Source organism: Rhinoderma darwinii, chromosome 3, assembly GCF_050947455.1.
Source record: "Rhinoderma darwinii isolate aRhiDar2 chromosome 3, aRhiDar2.hap1, whole genome shotgun sequence".
Classification (NCBI taxonomy): Eukaryota; Metazoa; Chordata; class Amphibia; order Anura; family Rhinodermatidae; genus Rhinoderma; species Rhinoderma darwinii.
The window spans coordinates 314893646-314908687 of NC_134689.1; the positions used below are offsets into that span (position 1 = coordinate 314893646).

The 15042-nt window shown below is 43.7% G+C and overlaps 1 protein-coding gene across 4 annotated transcripts in view; it reads left to right on the top strand.

The window, feature by feature from the left end:
* Positions 1-15042, top strand: part of MCTP2 (multiple C2 and transmembrane domain containing 2) — a 193728-nt gene that overhangs the window by 88228 nt on the left and 90458 nt on the right. The window contains exons 1-2 of one of the 4 annotated variants that reach the window (XM_075858227.1): positions 9651-9757; positions 11044-11194. The exons of 2 other annotated variants lie outside the window; for them this stretch is intronic. The gene's annotated coding sequence lies outside the window, so the exon portion shown is untranslated. Of the gene's footprint in view, positions 1-9650; positions 9758-11043; positions 11195-15042 lie in introns of those variants that run through there. One more of the 4 variants, XM_075858226.1, reaches the window with a different exon arrangement.

The window sequence follows — 15042 nt, forward strand, 5'->3', positions numbered from 1 at the left end:
TCCGAAAATACGGCTCCAATGCGCCGGCAAACATCTGCCCATTCATTTGAATGGGCTTTACGATGTTCTGTGCCGACGGTAATTTTTTTTACGCGCCGCTGTCAAAAGACGGCGCGTAAAGAAGATGCCCGCGTCAAAGAAGTGCCTGTCGCTTCTTGGGACGTAATTGGAGCCGTTTTCCATTGGCAACATAAAGAAACTGCTCCAATCACGTCCGTAATGGACGCAGCGAAAAACGCCGGCAACATGCCATTACGTCTGAAATTCAGGAGCGGTTTCTCCTGAAAACAGCTCCGTGATTTCAGCCGTAATGGACGCTGCCGTGTGAACATACCCTTAATAGGAGCGATTTTGAAGCTACTCAATGCATTTCTATGGACAATGATTTAGCACAGCAATTTTTTTGTAATGAGATAAAATAGCCCGAGCCTAATGCAATCCTATGGATTGCTCGCTACAAAACAAAAGTCTTACATAAAAATAAAAAAACCTACATATATTATATCTACATGACTGTAATAACCAGAATAATTAATTTAACTGGTTATTCAGCGTGAAAGGTAGTAAAATAAAAAAATAAAAACTTGCGTAGGAAGTGCGTGGTGCAGTTCGGTCCGGTCTCCCTGGATGATGCTGCAACCCATGTGACCACCGCTGCAGAGGTTACATGGGATGCAACGTCATACCAGGAAGCCGGACTGCAGGAAGGAGGTATGTAAGTTTTTTTGTGTTTTGTGTTTTTTTTTTTTTTTTTTTTTTTTTCATAGTTACGTTTTTTTGCGGCGAAATTGCTGCGAATATCCCGCAAAAGTCGCACCGTTTGGCTTTCTGTTGCGGGTTTTGCATCCCCATTAAATTCAATAGGAAAATCAACAAAAGTTGAGGAGTCATAGACTACTGTCCCGTGCTGAAAACATGATTACAGTACGGGACAGTTGTCCCGCAGCGAGGCAGGAACTCCTAGCGTCGTACATAACTATGATGCTAGGAGCCCGGCTCCCTGCAATGTGTTCGGTCCGGGACTTGTGGCCGAAATACGTTCCGTCCTTTACGGACCGAACATGCTCGGGTGAATCCAGCCTTACACTGATTGTACTATGTATTCCAAAACCTTATACAAGCGATTCAAAAATTGTTGCTTCAAGTCCTCTAGTGGGATAAAAAAAAATGAAAAAATAAAATTCCTACCCAAAAAAAGAATAAACTCCTCCTTTTTTTTATCTTTTAAAACCTAAAATAATTTTAAAGATAGTTTACCAGAAGAAAATACTTATTTGGTATCTCCACAATCTTAACCACCCATAGAACAAACCTAAATCATTGGTTATAGTGCATAGCGTAAAAAAAACAATGGAGATATTGATTTTTTTTTCTTTTTTTTTTCTTTCACCCCCTCCCCTCAAAACTAAATATTAATAAAAGCTAATAAAGACATTTTATGTACGCCAAAATGGTACCAATAAAAACTACACCTCATCCCGCAATAAGCTGCCTACATATGGATTCAACGTCAAAAATGCAAAAGGTATGGATCTTTCCAGCAATTTTTGAGTACGAAGACGTAAAAGAAACTATGCAGTTTTGGTATCGCCACATTCGAGCCCTTATACATCAATGGGAAAAAAAAAAAACGTTATTGCTCTTGGAATGCGACGATGAACAAACAGAAAAAGATGCTTGGTCCCAAATAGGTCAGACCTTTAAAGGGTTAATTTCCTAAAACCAGTACTGATTTTTTATTTTTTCTATGATCTATTTACCAGAAACCAGGAAACGTCCTTAAAGGGATTTTTTTTTTTTTTTTTATCATATTGCTTTTAATATATTATTTGAATTTTTTTTTTATTTTATTGTGTTCTCATATTTTACTTTTTAATGTTTTCTGACTTTTACTTCCCTATGGGGGCTGCCTTTTTTTTTCATCTCTGTATGTGTCGATTAACAACACATGCAGAGATGGAATATGGCACATACAACCCCATTGAGAATTTGAACTGGAGCCGTTCCGTTCTCGGTTGCGTGCGCCGTCTGTGTGGGAACGGTGCATGCGCCGCTCCCACACAGACCAAAACAAAGCTCGCTCGTACAACGAAATCCGGCGCCATTTTCATGAGGACAGAAAGCCGCTGCCGGACAGTAAGATGACGACTTCCGGCTATATGTTCAACGAAGTGAAGGCACAAGGAAGAGGAGCGTAGACCAACGGAGGTGGTGGCAGGAGCAGGTAATTTATGTTCATGTACACTGCCGTTCAAAAGTTTAGGGTCACTTAGAAATTTCCTTATTTTTGAAAGAAAAGCACAGGTTTTTTTTCAATGAAGATAACATTAAATTAATCAGAAATACACTCTATACATTCTAGCTGCAAACGTCAGATTTTTAATGCAATATCTACTTAGGTGTATAGAGGCCCATTTCCAGCAACCATCACTCCAGTGTTCTAATGGTACATTGTGTTTGCTAACTGTGTTAGAAGGCTAATGGATAATTAGAAAACACTTGAAAACCCTTGTGCAATTATGTTAGCACCGCTTTAAACAGTTTTGCTGTTTAGAGGAGCTATACAACTGACCTTCCTTTGAGCTAGTTGAGAATCTGGAGCATTACATTTGCGGGTTCGATTTAAACTCTCAAAATGGCTAGAAAAAGAGAGCTTTCATGTGAAACTCGACAGTCTATTCTTGTTCTTAGAAATGAAGGCTATTCCATGCGAGAAATTGCCAAGAAACTGAAGACTTCCTACAACGGTGTGTACTACTCCCTTCAGAGGACAGCACACACAGGCTCTAACCAGAGTAGAAAGAGAAGTGGGAGGCCCTGCTGCACAACTGAGCAACAAGACCAGTACATTAGAGTCTCTAGTTTGAGAAATAGACGCTTCACAGGTCCTCAACTGGCAGCTTCATTAAATAGTACCCGCAAAACGCCATTGTCAACGTCTACAGTGAAGAGGCGACTCCGGGATGCTGGCCTTCAGGGCAGAGTGGCAAAGAAAAAGCCATATCTGAGACTGGCTAATAAAAGGAAAAGATTAATATGGGCAAAAGCACACAGACATTGGACAGAGGAAGAGTGGAAAAAAGTGTTATGGACAGACGAATCGAAGTTTGAGGTGTTTGGATCACACAGAAGAACATTTGTGAGACGCAGAACAACTGAAAAGATGCTGGAAGAGTGCCTGACGCCATATGTCAAGCATGGTGGAGGTAATGTGATGGTCTGGGGTTGCTTTGGTGCTGGTAAAGTGGAAGATTTGTACAAGGTAAAAGGGATTTTGAGTAAGGAAGGCTATCACTCCATTTTGCAACGCCATGCCATACCGTGGACAGCGCTTGATTGGAACCAATTTCATCCTACAACAGGAAAATGACCCAAAGCACACCTCCAAATTATGCAAGAACTATTTAGGGAAGAAGCAGGCAGCTGGTATTCTATCTGTAATGGAGTGGCCAGCGCAGTCACCAGATCTCAACCCCATAGAGCTGTTGTGGGAGCAGCTTGACCGTATGGTACGCAAGAAGTGCCCATCAAGCCAATCCAACTTGTGGGAGGGGCTTCTGGAAGCATGGGGTGAAATTTCTCCCGATTACCTCAGCAAATTAACAGCTAGAATGCCAAAGGTCTGCAATGCTGTAATTGCTGCAAATGGAGCATTCTTTGACGAAAGCAAAGCTTGAGGGAGAAAATTATTATTTCAAATAAAAATCATTATTTCTAACCTTGTCAATGTCTTGACTATATTTTCTAGTCATTTTGCAACTCATTTGATAAATATAAGTGTGAGTTTTCATGGAAAACACAAAATTGTCTGGGTGACCCCAAACTTTTGAACGGTAGTGTATGTTGGTGTTTATTATGTTTGTGTTATACTGTCTGCTGAGCCCTGTATCTAATCCTCCTACACTGTGCAGTCGCTCAGAAAATGGCGGCACACAGTGTAGGAGGTTTGAAGACATTCAAACCCTTCCTTCTCCTGGAACTAGCTAGAAGAAGGGAGGGGGGATTGTGTGAGGACACTAGAGGGAATGTGTCCACCCCAAATTTGCAGCATACATCAATGAGGTCGCTTTACCACAGTGACCATGCTGCAATTTTGGGAACTGCTCCCTCTAGTTGCCAGCACATGGAAATGTTATAAATTAGAATCTATTTTAGAATTCCTAACTTGTGAAAAATGTAAAACAATGTGTAATTACTCAAATACTAATTGTTTAACTGAAAAAAAATAAAAAATTTCTAGTGACACATTCCCTTTAACTGCCTTGGGTTTTTTGGGATGCATTATGGGATTAGGCTGTGCAAATACCTTACCTTATTTTAGAAAGTCCTTGCTATATGTTGTAGCATATGAAATGGCGTATAGGGAAATAAGCACTAGTTCAGAGTCTCATGTCAAAAAGTAGAAAATTGTGTTTTATATTTTTTCATTGTCAATTGACCAAAAACAAATGCAATAAAATTGCCAAATGTGAATAAAGTACTTCACCCATCTGAAGGTTAGAGTCCTGGAAATGTCCTGGTTAGAGTTCCTTCATAGTCTTCTCAGGCCGGATTCACACGAGCGTGTGCGTTTTAAAGCACGCAAAAAACGCGTTTTGCACGCGCAAAAGGTCCGTGTGTCATCAGCATATGGTGTGCGGCTGCGTGATTTTCGCGCAGCCGGCATCCTGATGACACTATGTTTACAAACAGAAAAGCATGTGCTGCTTTTCTGTTTTCATTCATGTTTTTTTACTACTGTAGCGCGCGGCACCCGGAAGTTCTTCATTGTGCCGAGCGCGATTTGCACGCACCCATTGACTTCAATGGGTGCGCGAAACACGGCAAAATATAGGACATGTCTTGAGTTTCACGCAGCGGACATACGCTGCGTGAAATTCACTGACCGTCTGAACAGCCCCATTCAGTAACATAGGTCCGTGCGACGTGCGTGAAAATCACGCGCATAGCACAGACGTATTATACGTTAGTGGGAATAAGCCCTTCGATCCAGGGATTTTGCCGATAGAGACCACACGCGTGGAGTATTGGCGTCTGACAACACCTGTGTGACGTTTCGGGGGACCGCCTCTTTTCTCAAGCATTGAAAAAATATAAAACACAATTTTCTACTTTTTGACATGACTGTCAGATATAGCGTATAGAGATATAAGCACTAGTTCAGAGGTTGAAAGCACCTCATGTTGCACCACCTCACCCACAGGTTAGTTTACTACTAAGCATACGAAACCTCATACTTGAAGCATATGAAATGGCACCATCTTGTGGACCTCTATATAGTTGCAACAAGAAATTTGATTGCGTTCGATTGAAACTCTCCGATAATAGGCTATGTTCACATATCGCGTATTTGTTATGGAATTTCCATTTTCTGAATCCGCAACTAAATTCTGCATCAAAGTACAGTGCAATGTTAGTCAATGGGGTTTTAACAAACTGCAGCAGATTGTTTACACTGAGTGAATGCAAATTGTAAGCAGGCTATGGATTTATAAAGGTTGCCGAAAAATATTGCATATTTTATTTATTGCACTGCAAGGAATGAAAATTTGCGGCTAAATTCTGCACCAAAATCACTAACAAAATTGAATGCGTATTTCATTGCATTGGTAAGATTTTAAGGCCGGTTCCACAGAGCAATTTTCAGGAGATGTGGGTACGTAGCCTTGGGGGTACGAACACACACAGCGTAAACACTGCAGATAAAACGTTCATACTTACCCCCCCCCTCTCTGCGCACAATCCGGCCTCCTGGAATGACGTTGCAGGCCATGTGCCCGCTGCAGCCTGTGATTGGCTGCAGCGGTGACATGAGCTGAAACGTCATCCCAGGAAGCTGGACTGGAGAAGAAGCAGGGAACTCTGGGTAAGTAGAACTGTTTATTTTTATTGCTTACTTGCGATTTTTGTGGCGGAATCACAGATTCCGCCACAAATGTCGCAACACACACTAGTTTGTTGCTGGTTTAAGCACCACATTGAATTCAATGGGAAAAGCCGCAACAGAAGAGCTGCGATTACGCAGCATTAGTTGACATGCTGCGGTTGAAGAAACTGCACTGCAGGTCAATTTGTGTGCTGTGTGTTAGGTGGCATTTTCCCACAGTGTGGGGACGAGATCTGTTAATCTCACCAACACTGCTGCTACTGTAATACGCTGCGTATTTTCCGCAATAAATCGATAGCGGAAAAGCTGCAGTGTTTACGCCGTATGTGTTCCTACACTTAAGGCTCGGTTCACACTGGGAAATGCCAAACATGGCCCTGACATATATGTCAAGAGTGTCCTGTATTGTGTTTTCTGCATTAAGTGTAGTTGTTACAGAGGGGTCTCTCCCCAAAAAATTGTAGATCATGATTTTTTTTACAATTTTTATTGGGCAACATCCACAGACTTCTGGGTTACACAGTACGTTCAGTGTATATGTCCAGCAATTTGGCAGCCGTATATGCCGGACACGCACCATGAACAGAGCCGAAGTGTGAACCGCACCTACAATTATTTAAATAATGGTGGTCTTCAAAAGTCAGAAACCTCTCTTTATACCACGGATTACAAAACCTAATCAAATGTTGTTGGATGCTTTTTTGTAGATTTGAAAATGTTTTTTATATTAAAGGCCCCCCCCCCCCCCAAAAAAAAAAGAAAAAGCGCAACACTTGTCCATGAGCTGCATCAGGTAAAGCATTCATAAGACTGAACTGCAATTCCAGACACGGCCCATGGGGGGGGGGAAAAAACCTGTGCGGTTTCTGTGAAGAAAATAAATGAATTAATTAGTCACGCATCCTTCTGCCATCCTGCCATCCCATGTGACCACTGCAGCCTGTGATTAGCTGCAGTGGTCACATGGGATGAAATGTCATCCCAGGAGGCTGGACTGGATGAAGAAGCACAGAGTTCTGGGTAAGTATAAGATTTTTATTTATTTTTGTTGCGTTTTTAGCGGAGGAATCGCAGCTTTTTCACTGCAAAAATCGTAACTTCTATTTGTTGCGGGTTTTACCTCCCCATTAAATTCAACGGGGAAAACCTGCAACAAATAAGCAGCGATTACACAAAAACAGTTGACGTGCTGCGGATTAAAAAAGGGTCCATTTCTGTGTTTTTTCCTCATCATTTATGCAGCGTGTGGATGAGATTTGTTCCAATCTCATCCACTTTGCTGCTTTCTACTGTATTCTGCTGCGGATATTCCACAATGAAATCCGTTGCAGAAAATCTGCAGTATTTAGGCTATGCGTGAATTTACACTTATGCCTAATGCACACGATCGTGTGTGCCGTCCGTGATCCGTGGATAGATAGGACATGTCCTATCTTTCCAAGGATCGTAGAGTCGTTTCCACTTTCACTGACCCGATTCACCCGCTTAAGTGAATGTGTGCATGAAAACTAATGGGTTCCACTCGAATGACGTAAAAACTGCCAGAGCGGCACTCGGTCGTGCGCAACAGGCATTGGGCTCCTTTTTGTTTTTTATTTGTTTTTATATAGCATGAAAAAAATGCATGTTAAAACACCAGTGTTTTGTAAAATGTAGCAGTGTGGTTTTTTTCAGTGTCCTTTTTGTATAATTACATTTTTATTTTATTTATTTTTTCTGGCGTTTCAAAATTCTTATTGAAGCCTATGGGAAGGAGACCAGAAAAAAATGCCACATCCAGAGCATAGGGCATTTAAAAAATAAAAATCCACTGACCATATAAACAACAAAAAATGCCCTCCTGCAAAAACTGCTCCAGACATTTTTTGCACAGTGGTTTGACAAAAACTCGTCAAAACACTCATCGAGGTGTTTTTTTTCCCGTTTCTGACTGATTGAAATGGGGTTTTGGAGGCGGAAACCGCCTCAAGACCTATAGGTCATGTCGCTTCTTTTTACCGCAAAGCGTTTTTTTTGCACGCGGTAAAAAAAACTCGTCCACTTCCCATTGAAATCAATGGGGGGCATTTTCGGGCGGTTTTTGACGAGTTTTGTGGAGCGGTTTCCGCGCCAAAAAACTCGTCAAAAAATGGTGTGAACAGGGCCTTAGGGTTACAGTATTTATTCTGTTAATGTGAACCAGTCACTAGGTTTGGAGCCACTAAGCCACCAGCATGGCGTCTTCTCAAAATAAATCCTGTGTTGCAAAGTCGAATCTTTGCATCACATAATCTGCACTATGAAAAACACCACATAAAAAAAAAACATATGTAGTAAAACATACTATTTGCCAAAAAAAAACAAAAAACAAACATTATAAAAATGCATTTACCATTTTACAAAAAAACTTTCTTTTAGATGTGTTTTTTTGTTTTTTTTTTGGCTAAATGCGAGATCCATAAAGTGTGTGTGAAAGAAGCATAAGGGTGCATTTACATGAGACTTTTTTTTGGTCGCGCAGCATTGCAATGCCTCCATGGATTTTTCTACAGGTGAAACATGAAATAAATGTGTTCTACTTGTTAAAATTGCTTGGCCGAAAACCACATTGCAAAATCACAGTGAAAGTGCGTGTGATTTTGCCATGATTTTATTTATTTTTTTTGCCACGAATTGGCAGACCACGTAAAGTTAGAGTGGGTTTCGCCACGTGCTGAGGCGCATAGTGCATAAGACGCCAACGCTAGGAAACTGCCTCTCGCTGATGGGTCAGCATCAGAGGCTGTGATGGCTCCGCCCATTAAGAATCGCTGGCGGTCAAACCCACTTGGCTAGCCAGCGGGTGACTTCCGTCTTGGTATAAAGAAGAGTCCATAGCTCAGCAACGGGGGGACGCACAAGTACAGGACCAACACCACTGGACTCTTAGACACCGTGGCTATTAGGTGAGACTACTAACTCACTTTGTAGGACCTAGTGACAGGTCCCCTTTGATAAATTATGCTGCAGCAAATTATCACTTAGTCAGGATAAGGATTGCTACATCTGTATGGCTTAGGCCTTATTCACACAAACGTGTCAGTTTTGCGTGCGTTAAAAACGCTGCGTTTTTCCTGCGTTGCAGTTCCGTGTCACATCAGTGTATGGTGCGTGTCTGCGTTTTTATACGCGCGTAGGTAATCAGTATGTCTCGCGTTTCACGTCAGCAAAATAAACTGAAGGAAGTTTTTCTTTTTCAAAATCATTCCTTTAGCAACTGTTGCGTGAATCACGCACAGCACACGGATGTGCGTCCGTGTGCTGTCCGTGATTTTCACGCACCCATTGACTTCAATGGGTGCGTGATGTGCAAAAAACGCACAAGTATAGGACATGCAGTAAGTTTCACGCAGCGAAAAACACAATGTCCCCATTGACTTGCATAGGTCCGTGTGACGTGTGTTATTTTCACGCGAGTAGCACGGACGTGAAATACGCTCGTGTGAATTAGGCCTTAGAGTGGAATCCTCTAGTTGGAACCCCCACTACTAGTCAAAGCTATACCTCCCACCCGTCCCGGATCCGGCGGGACAGTCCCGATTTCTCACCAGGGTCCCGCCGTCCCGGGCAGTCTGCAAAATGTCCCGCTGGGTGCTGCAGCTGTATCAAAACAGCTGATCGCTGCTGACAGTCGCCCTGCATGCTAGACTACAGCAGCGATAAGAAGAAGGCAGGAGTCTTGTGGTGGTGTTCTCACTGGGATCGATGCCGTCACGGGAGTGGTCCAGTCACCTGACCTGTCATCTGACCTCACCAGTCAGGTGACCGGTCAGGCGACTGGACTGGTCCACTCCCGGGCCGGCATCGACACCAGTGAGAACGCCGCTGCAAGACTCCTGCCTTCTTCTGACGGTGAGTGACATCAAAGCAGAGCGGAGAGTGGCAGCAGTAGGCTACCTCTACCGCTCTCCGCTCTGGCGGCATTGTGGCACAAAGTATAAGGGGGTTGTGTGGCGCTATCTACAGGGTGTCCGTGTGTGGCGCTATCTACAAGGGGGCTGTTACTGGCGCAATGTACAGTGGGCCTGTGTGTGGAGCTATGTACAGGGGGGGCTGTGTGTGGAGCTATGTACAGGGGGGGCTGTGTGTGGAGCTATGTACAGGGGGGGCTGTGTGTGGAGCTATGTACAGGGGGCCTGTGTGTGGAGCTATGTACAGGGGGCCTGTGTGTGGAGCTATGTACAGGGGGCCTGTGTGTGGAGCTATGTACAGGGGGCCTGTGTGTGGAGCTATGTACAGGGGGCCTGTGTGTGGAGCTATGTACAGGGGGCCTGTGTGTGGAGCTATGTACAGGGGGGCTGTGTGTGGAGCTATGTACAGGGGGCCTGTGTGTGGAGCTATGTACAGGGGGCCTGTGTGTGGAGCTATGTACAGGGGGCCTGTGTGTGGAGCTATGTACAGGGGGCCTGTGTGTGGAGCTATGTACAGGGGGCCTGTGTGTGGCGCTATGTACAGGGGGGCCTGTGTGTTGCGCTATGTACAGGGGGGCCTGTGTGTTGCGCTATGTACAGGGGGCCTGTGTGTTGCGCTATGTACAGGGGGCCTGTGTGTGGCGCTATGTACAGGGGGCCTGTGTGTGGCGCTATGTACAGGGGGCCTGTGTGTGGCGCTATGTACAGGGGGCCTGTGTGTGGCGCTATGTACAGGGGGGCTCTGGTGGATGATTTTTCCATTGACTGATATCAGAGTTATACAACTGGAGAAAAAAAAATCTCCATGTAACTCTGCTACCTGTCAATTGAAAAGTCTTCAACCACAGGATTGTTCTCAGCCTTTTGGTTTGTCCTGCAGCTGCTGCCGTGATGAGCAAATGTTATACCCAAGATAGGAAAAGTAACATAAAGACGACATAACCGGATCGATAATATCTGTGATATCCAGACAGTCTAGAAATCCGCAGTGAGAATATGCGCTTGTTGTTTGAAGAAGGATCTGGCCGTGATTTGATGTGTTTATGCGGGATATTGGGCGTGGTTAAGGTCGTGGCTTAAAAATGTCCTTTTCCGAATTCAAAAGTTGGGAGGTACGGGTCAAAGCTAAGATCCACTGCAAAAAGTAACTCTTCCTCTTGAGCCTCCAGTGCTTTCGTGCATTACATGGTTGACACAGTGCTTTCTAACGTTTCATTTCTCCTGTAGCTTTACTGCAGGAGGGCTCATCACAAGCTAGCTACGTCTGTTAAGGACAACAGCTGATTGTGGATGGCACCAGTAGCAGGACCTTTTGCGATCAGCACGTTTTTAGTTTTTAAAGGTAGTCTGTAACCAGGAGAGACCCCTTCAACTTGGGGTATGTTTGCATATGGTACTTTTTTTAATAATTTTTTTGCTGAAATTTCTACGACTTAAAAATGTATTCAGTGTATCTCTATTAAGTTTTTGTTTCTGTCACATCTGCATACAAATCTTTTTCAGATATATGGAACGGTTGCATAAATTTCTGTATCAAATTTGCCACGTGTAAAAATGCCCTTGGGGCTTGTCCACACGTAACGGAATTGCTGCGTATTTTCCGTCCGGAATTGCGGACGGAAAATATGCAGTAGAATACGGTAGCCGCAAAGTGGGTGTGAAAGAGCAAATGTCATCCCCACGCTTTGTAAACATTTTTACGTATTTTTCGTTTCGCAGTGTGTCTATTCCTGCTGCGGAAACGTGGACTGAATGCCTGTGTTTTTCATTGATATCACCATTACACAGACATGAAAAAACGGCGCAAAATACGCACTGTTTTCTGCAGTAAAAGATGCAGGAAACGGTGACATTTTTCCGGCAGCACAATGTCTGCAAGTTTTTAGCGGAAATGCTGCAAAAATTTTCTGCAGCAATTCCATTACATGTGGACAAGCCCTTTAGTCCTCCATCTTGCCCACACTATCATGAAGGTTGGTTTAAGTTATGACCCTCTCTCCTGCATTTTCTTGCGGTGTCCTTTTGGACATCTTTTTAACTTTTCGAGTAGCACATTTCTTTCTTCTCTCTGGCAACAAACTCCCGATCTCTGGCAGCGCATAAGCATGCCAAGGTTTAAGTTGCTATAGAACACACCTTTAAAATGCCAACTGTAGTGCCCCGTAACAGATTATCCTAAAACACTACCTGCCAGGGTCCCTCATACACAGTGGCTGCCAGATAGTGCTTCCACGTTGACGGCACTTGCCCCAGGACACACTTGCTCTGTCATGTTCCCATGCCCTCCACTAGGAAGTGACCTGAATGACTACAGGCAATAAATTATTGTATCTATGTCCTGAGAAACGCATTCAATTGTGAGAAATGACTCCCATGAAAGCCTTTCAGTGCAATGTCTCTTCCTACATTTCATGTCCTATATTGTTCTTACAATTGGTACATTTTTTTTTTAACTACTAGCAATGACCACAAGATGGCGCCTTTGCATTAAATTGTACAGTGCAGAATTTTTATCATACTGGATAACACAAATTTAGATCTTACGGAGCTAATGCTATACACCGTTCAGCCATAACATTAAAACCACGAACAGGTGAGGTGAAAAACGTTGATGATCTCGTTACATTGGCACCTGTCATGGATGCCCAAGGCTCATTAATGCAACAAAGGCTAGCCTGCATGGTGCGATTCCACAGAAGAGCTACTGTATCGCAAATTGCTTAACGTTTATTCATCCATGTAAATTTCATGGCTATCCCACGGAGCAGGAAAAGATTTATTACATTAAAGTCCTTAACCCCTTAACGCTCAGTGACGTACTATTCCGTCATGCTGACCACCCTGTTTGCGCTCAGTGACGGAATAGTACGTCGCGGGAGTAACGGCCATTTCGGCCGTCTTCCCGACACATGCAGGAGCTGTGACAGCATATGTCTTGTACAGCAGTTGCCACAGCTCCTATAGCAGGGACCGATCGCTGTGTCCCCGCTGATTAACCCCTTAAAAGCCGCATTCAGTAGCGATCGCGGCTTTTTAGGGGTTAAGCTACCATCGCCGGCCTGCTACATGATAGCGGCCGGCGATGGTGACTATGGCAACCGGACACCTAACAATGGCGTCCGGCTATGCCATCGACGGAAGCCTAGTGGGTCCTGACAAAGTAAAAAAAAATGGAATAAAAAGGGATGAAAAAGTCGCATGTACCTAAAAATGGTCCTGATCGAAACTACAGTTCGTTACGTAAAAAATAAGTCCTCGCATGGCTTTCTTGATGGAAAAATAAAAAAGTTCTGGCTCTTAGAATAAGGCAACAGAAAAAGTAAATGATTTTTTACAAAACATATTTTATTGTGCAAACGCCATAAGACCTAAAAAAACTATAAACATCTGGTATCGCCGTAATCGTAATTTCTATTGAGTAAGAGGGCAAGGTATGGCGTGAAGATGTATGAGCTGTGCGAGAGTGCATCAGGGTATACCTACAAATTTAGGATATATGAAGGGAAGGATCGCAGTAGTCAGCCCCCAGAATGCCCCCCCCCCCTTACTGGGAGTTAATGCAAAAATTGTGTGGGATTTGGTGCACCCACTGCTGGTCCAGGGTTACCGCCTCTACCTGGATAATTTTTACACCAGCGTCCCACTCTTCAACTGCCTCGCTTACAGAAGTCCTGCGGCATTGCTAGAAGAAATCTGAGAGGCCTCCCTAAGACACTGCTTGGGCAAACACTCAGATGGGGGTGAGAGCAGGGCACATTCTAGCAGCAATATATTGTGTGTCAAGGACAATAGAGATGTCCTTGTATTGACAACAATACATGGCCACACCAGTACCCATGTTTCAGTACAGAGACCCCCAAACCAGACTGCATCCTGGACTACAGTAGGTACATTAGAGGGGTGGACTTGTCAGATCAAGTCCTGAAGCCCTACAGAGCCATGCGGTGTGGTATAAGAAGCTGGCCGTGCACATCATTATCAAAAACCTAATCTTTGGGGACCAAGAAGGGGGCACCCAGTACTTCTGGAAGCGAGGCCACACGCATTGTACCAGGGCAACACATTCAAGGAGAGGTTCTCAACTGGCAAGAAGGGAAAAAGTCAAGAGGTGCAAAGTCTGCTATAAGAGGGGCATAAGGGAGGACACAATATACCAATGTGACACGTGCCCCGAAAAACCAGGGCTCTGTATAAAGTGTTTTAAAATTTACCATACATCTCTTAGTTTTTTAATCTACCCTGATGCACTCCGCACAGCTTATCCCCACTCATCTTTCCCTTCTGAGCCCTTCTGTGTGCCCAGGCAGCTGATAACAGCCACATGTAGGGTATTGCCGTACCCAGGAGAACCCACATTACAGTTTATGGGGTGTATATCTCTGGTGGCGCAAGCTGGGCACAATATATTGTACACTGAAATGGCATAGATATATAGAAAATGCCAAATCTCACACTGCACCATCTGCTGCGCATTATCTTTTACACAGTACCTGTGGGGTCAAAATGCTCTCTACACCTCTAGTTGAATGCCTTAAGGGTGTAGTTTTTAAAACGGGGTCACTTCTCGGGGGTTTCAACTGTACTGGTACCTCAGGGGCTTCTGCACACATGACTTAGCACCAGAAAAGCTCCAGTGGGCCAAATGGTGGTCCTTTCCTTCTGAGCCCTCCCATGGGCCCAAACGGCAGTTTATCACCACAAATGGGGTATTGCCGCACTCGGGACAAATTGGGCAACAAAATGGGGTATTTTGTTTCCTGTGAAAATAAGAAATTTTGGTCAAAAATGACATCTTATTGGAAAAAATTTCATTTTTTAAATTTCACAGCCCAATTCAAATACGTGCTGTGAAAAATACTGTGTGGTCAAAATGGTAACCACAACCATACATGAATTCCTTGAGGGGTGTGGTTTCCAAAATGGGGTCACTTTTGGACCCTTTTGGACCCTTTCTGGGGTCACTACTGTTTTGGCACCTCAACACCTCTTCAAACCTGGCATGCTGCCTAAAATATATTCTAATAAAAAGGGGCCCCAAAATTCACTAGGTGCTTCTTTGCTTCTAGGGCTTGTGTTTTAGTCCACGAGTACACTAGAGCCACATGTGGGACATTTCTAAAAACTGCAGAATCGGGACAATACATATTTAGTAGTGTTTCTTTGGTAAAACCTTCTGTGTTACAGAAAAAAAATGGAATAAAATTGAAATTCAGCAAGAAAAATGAA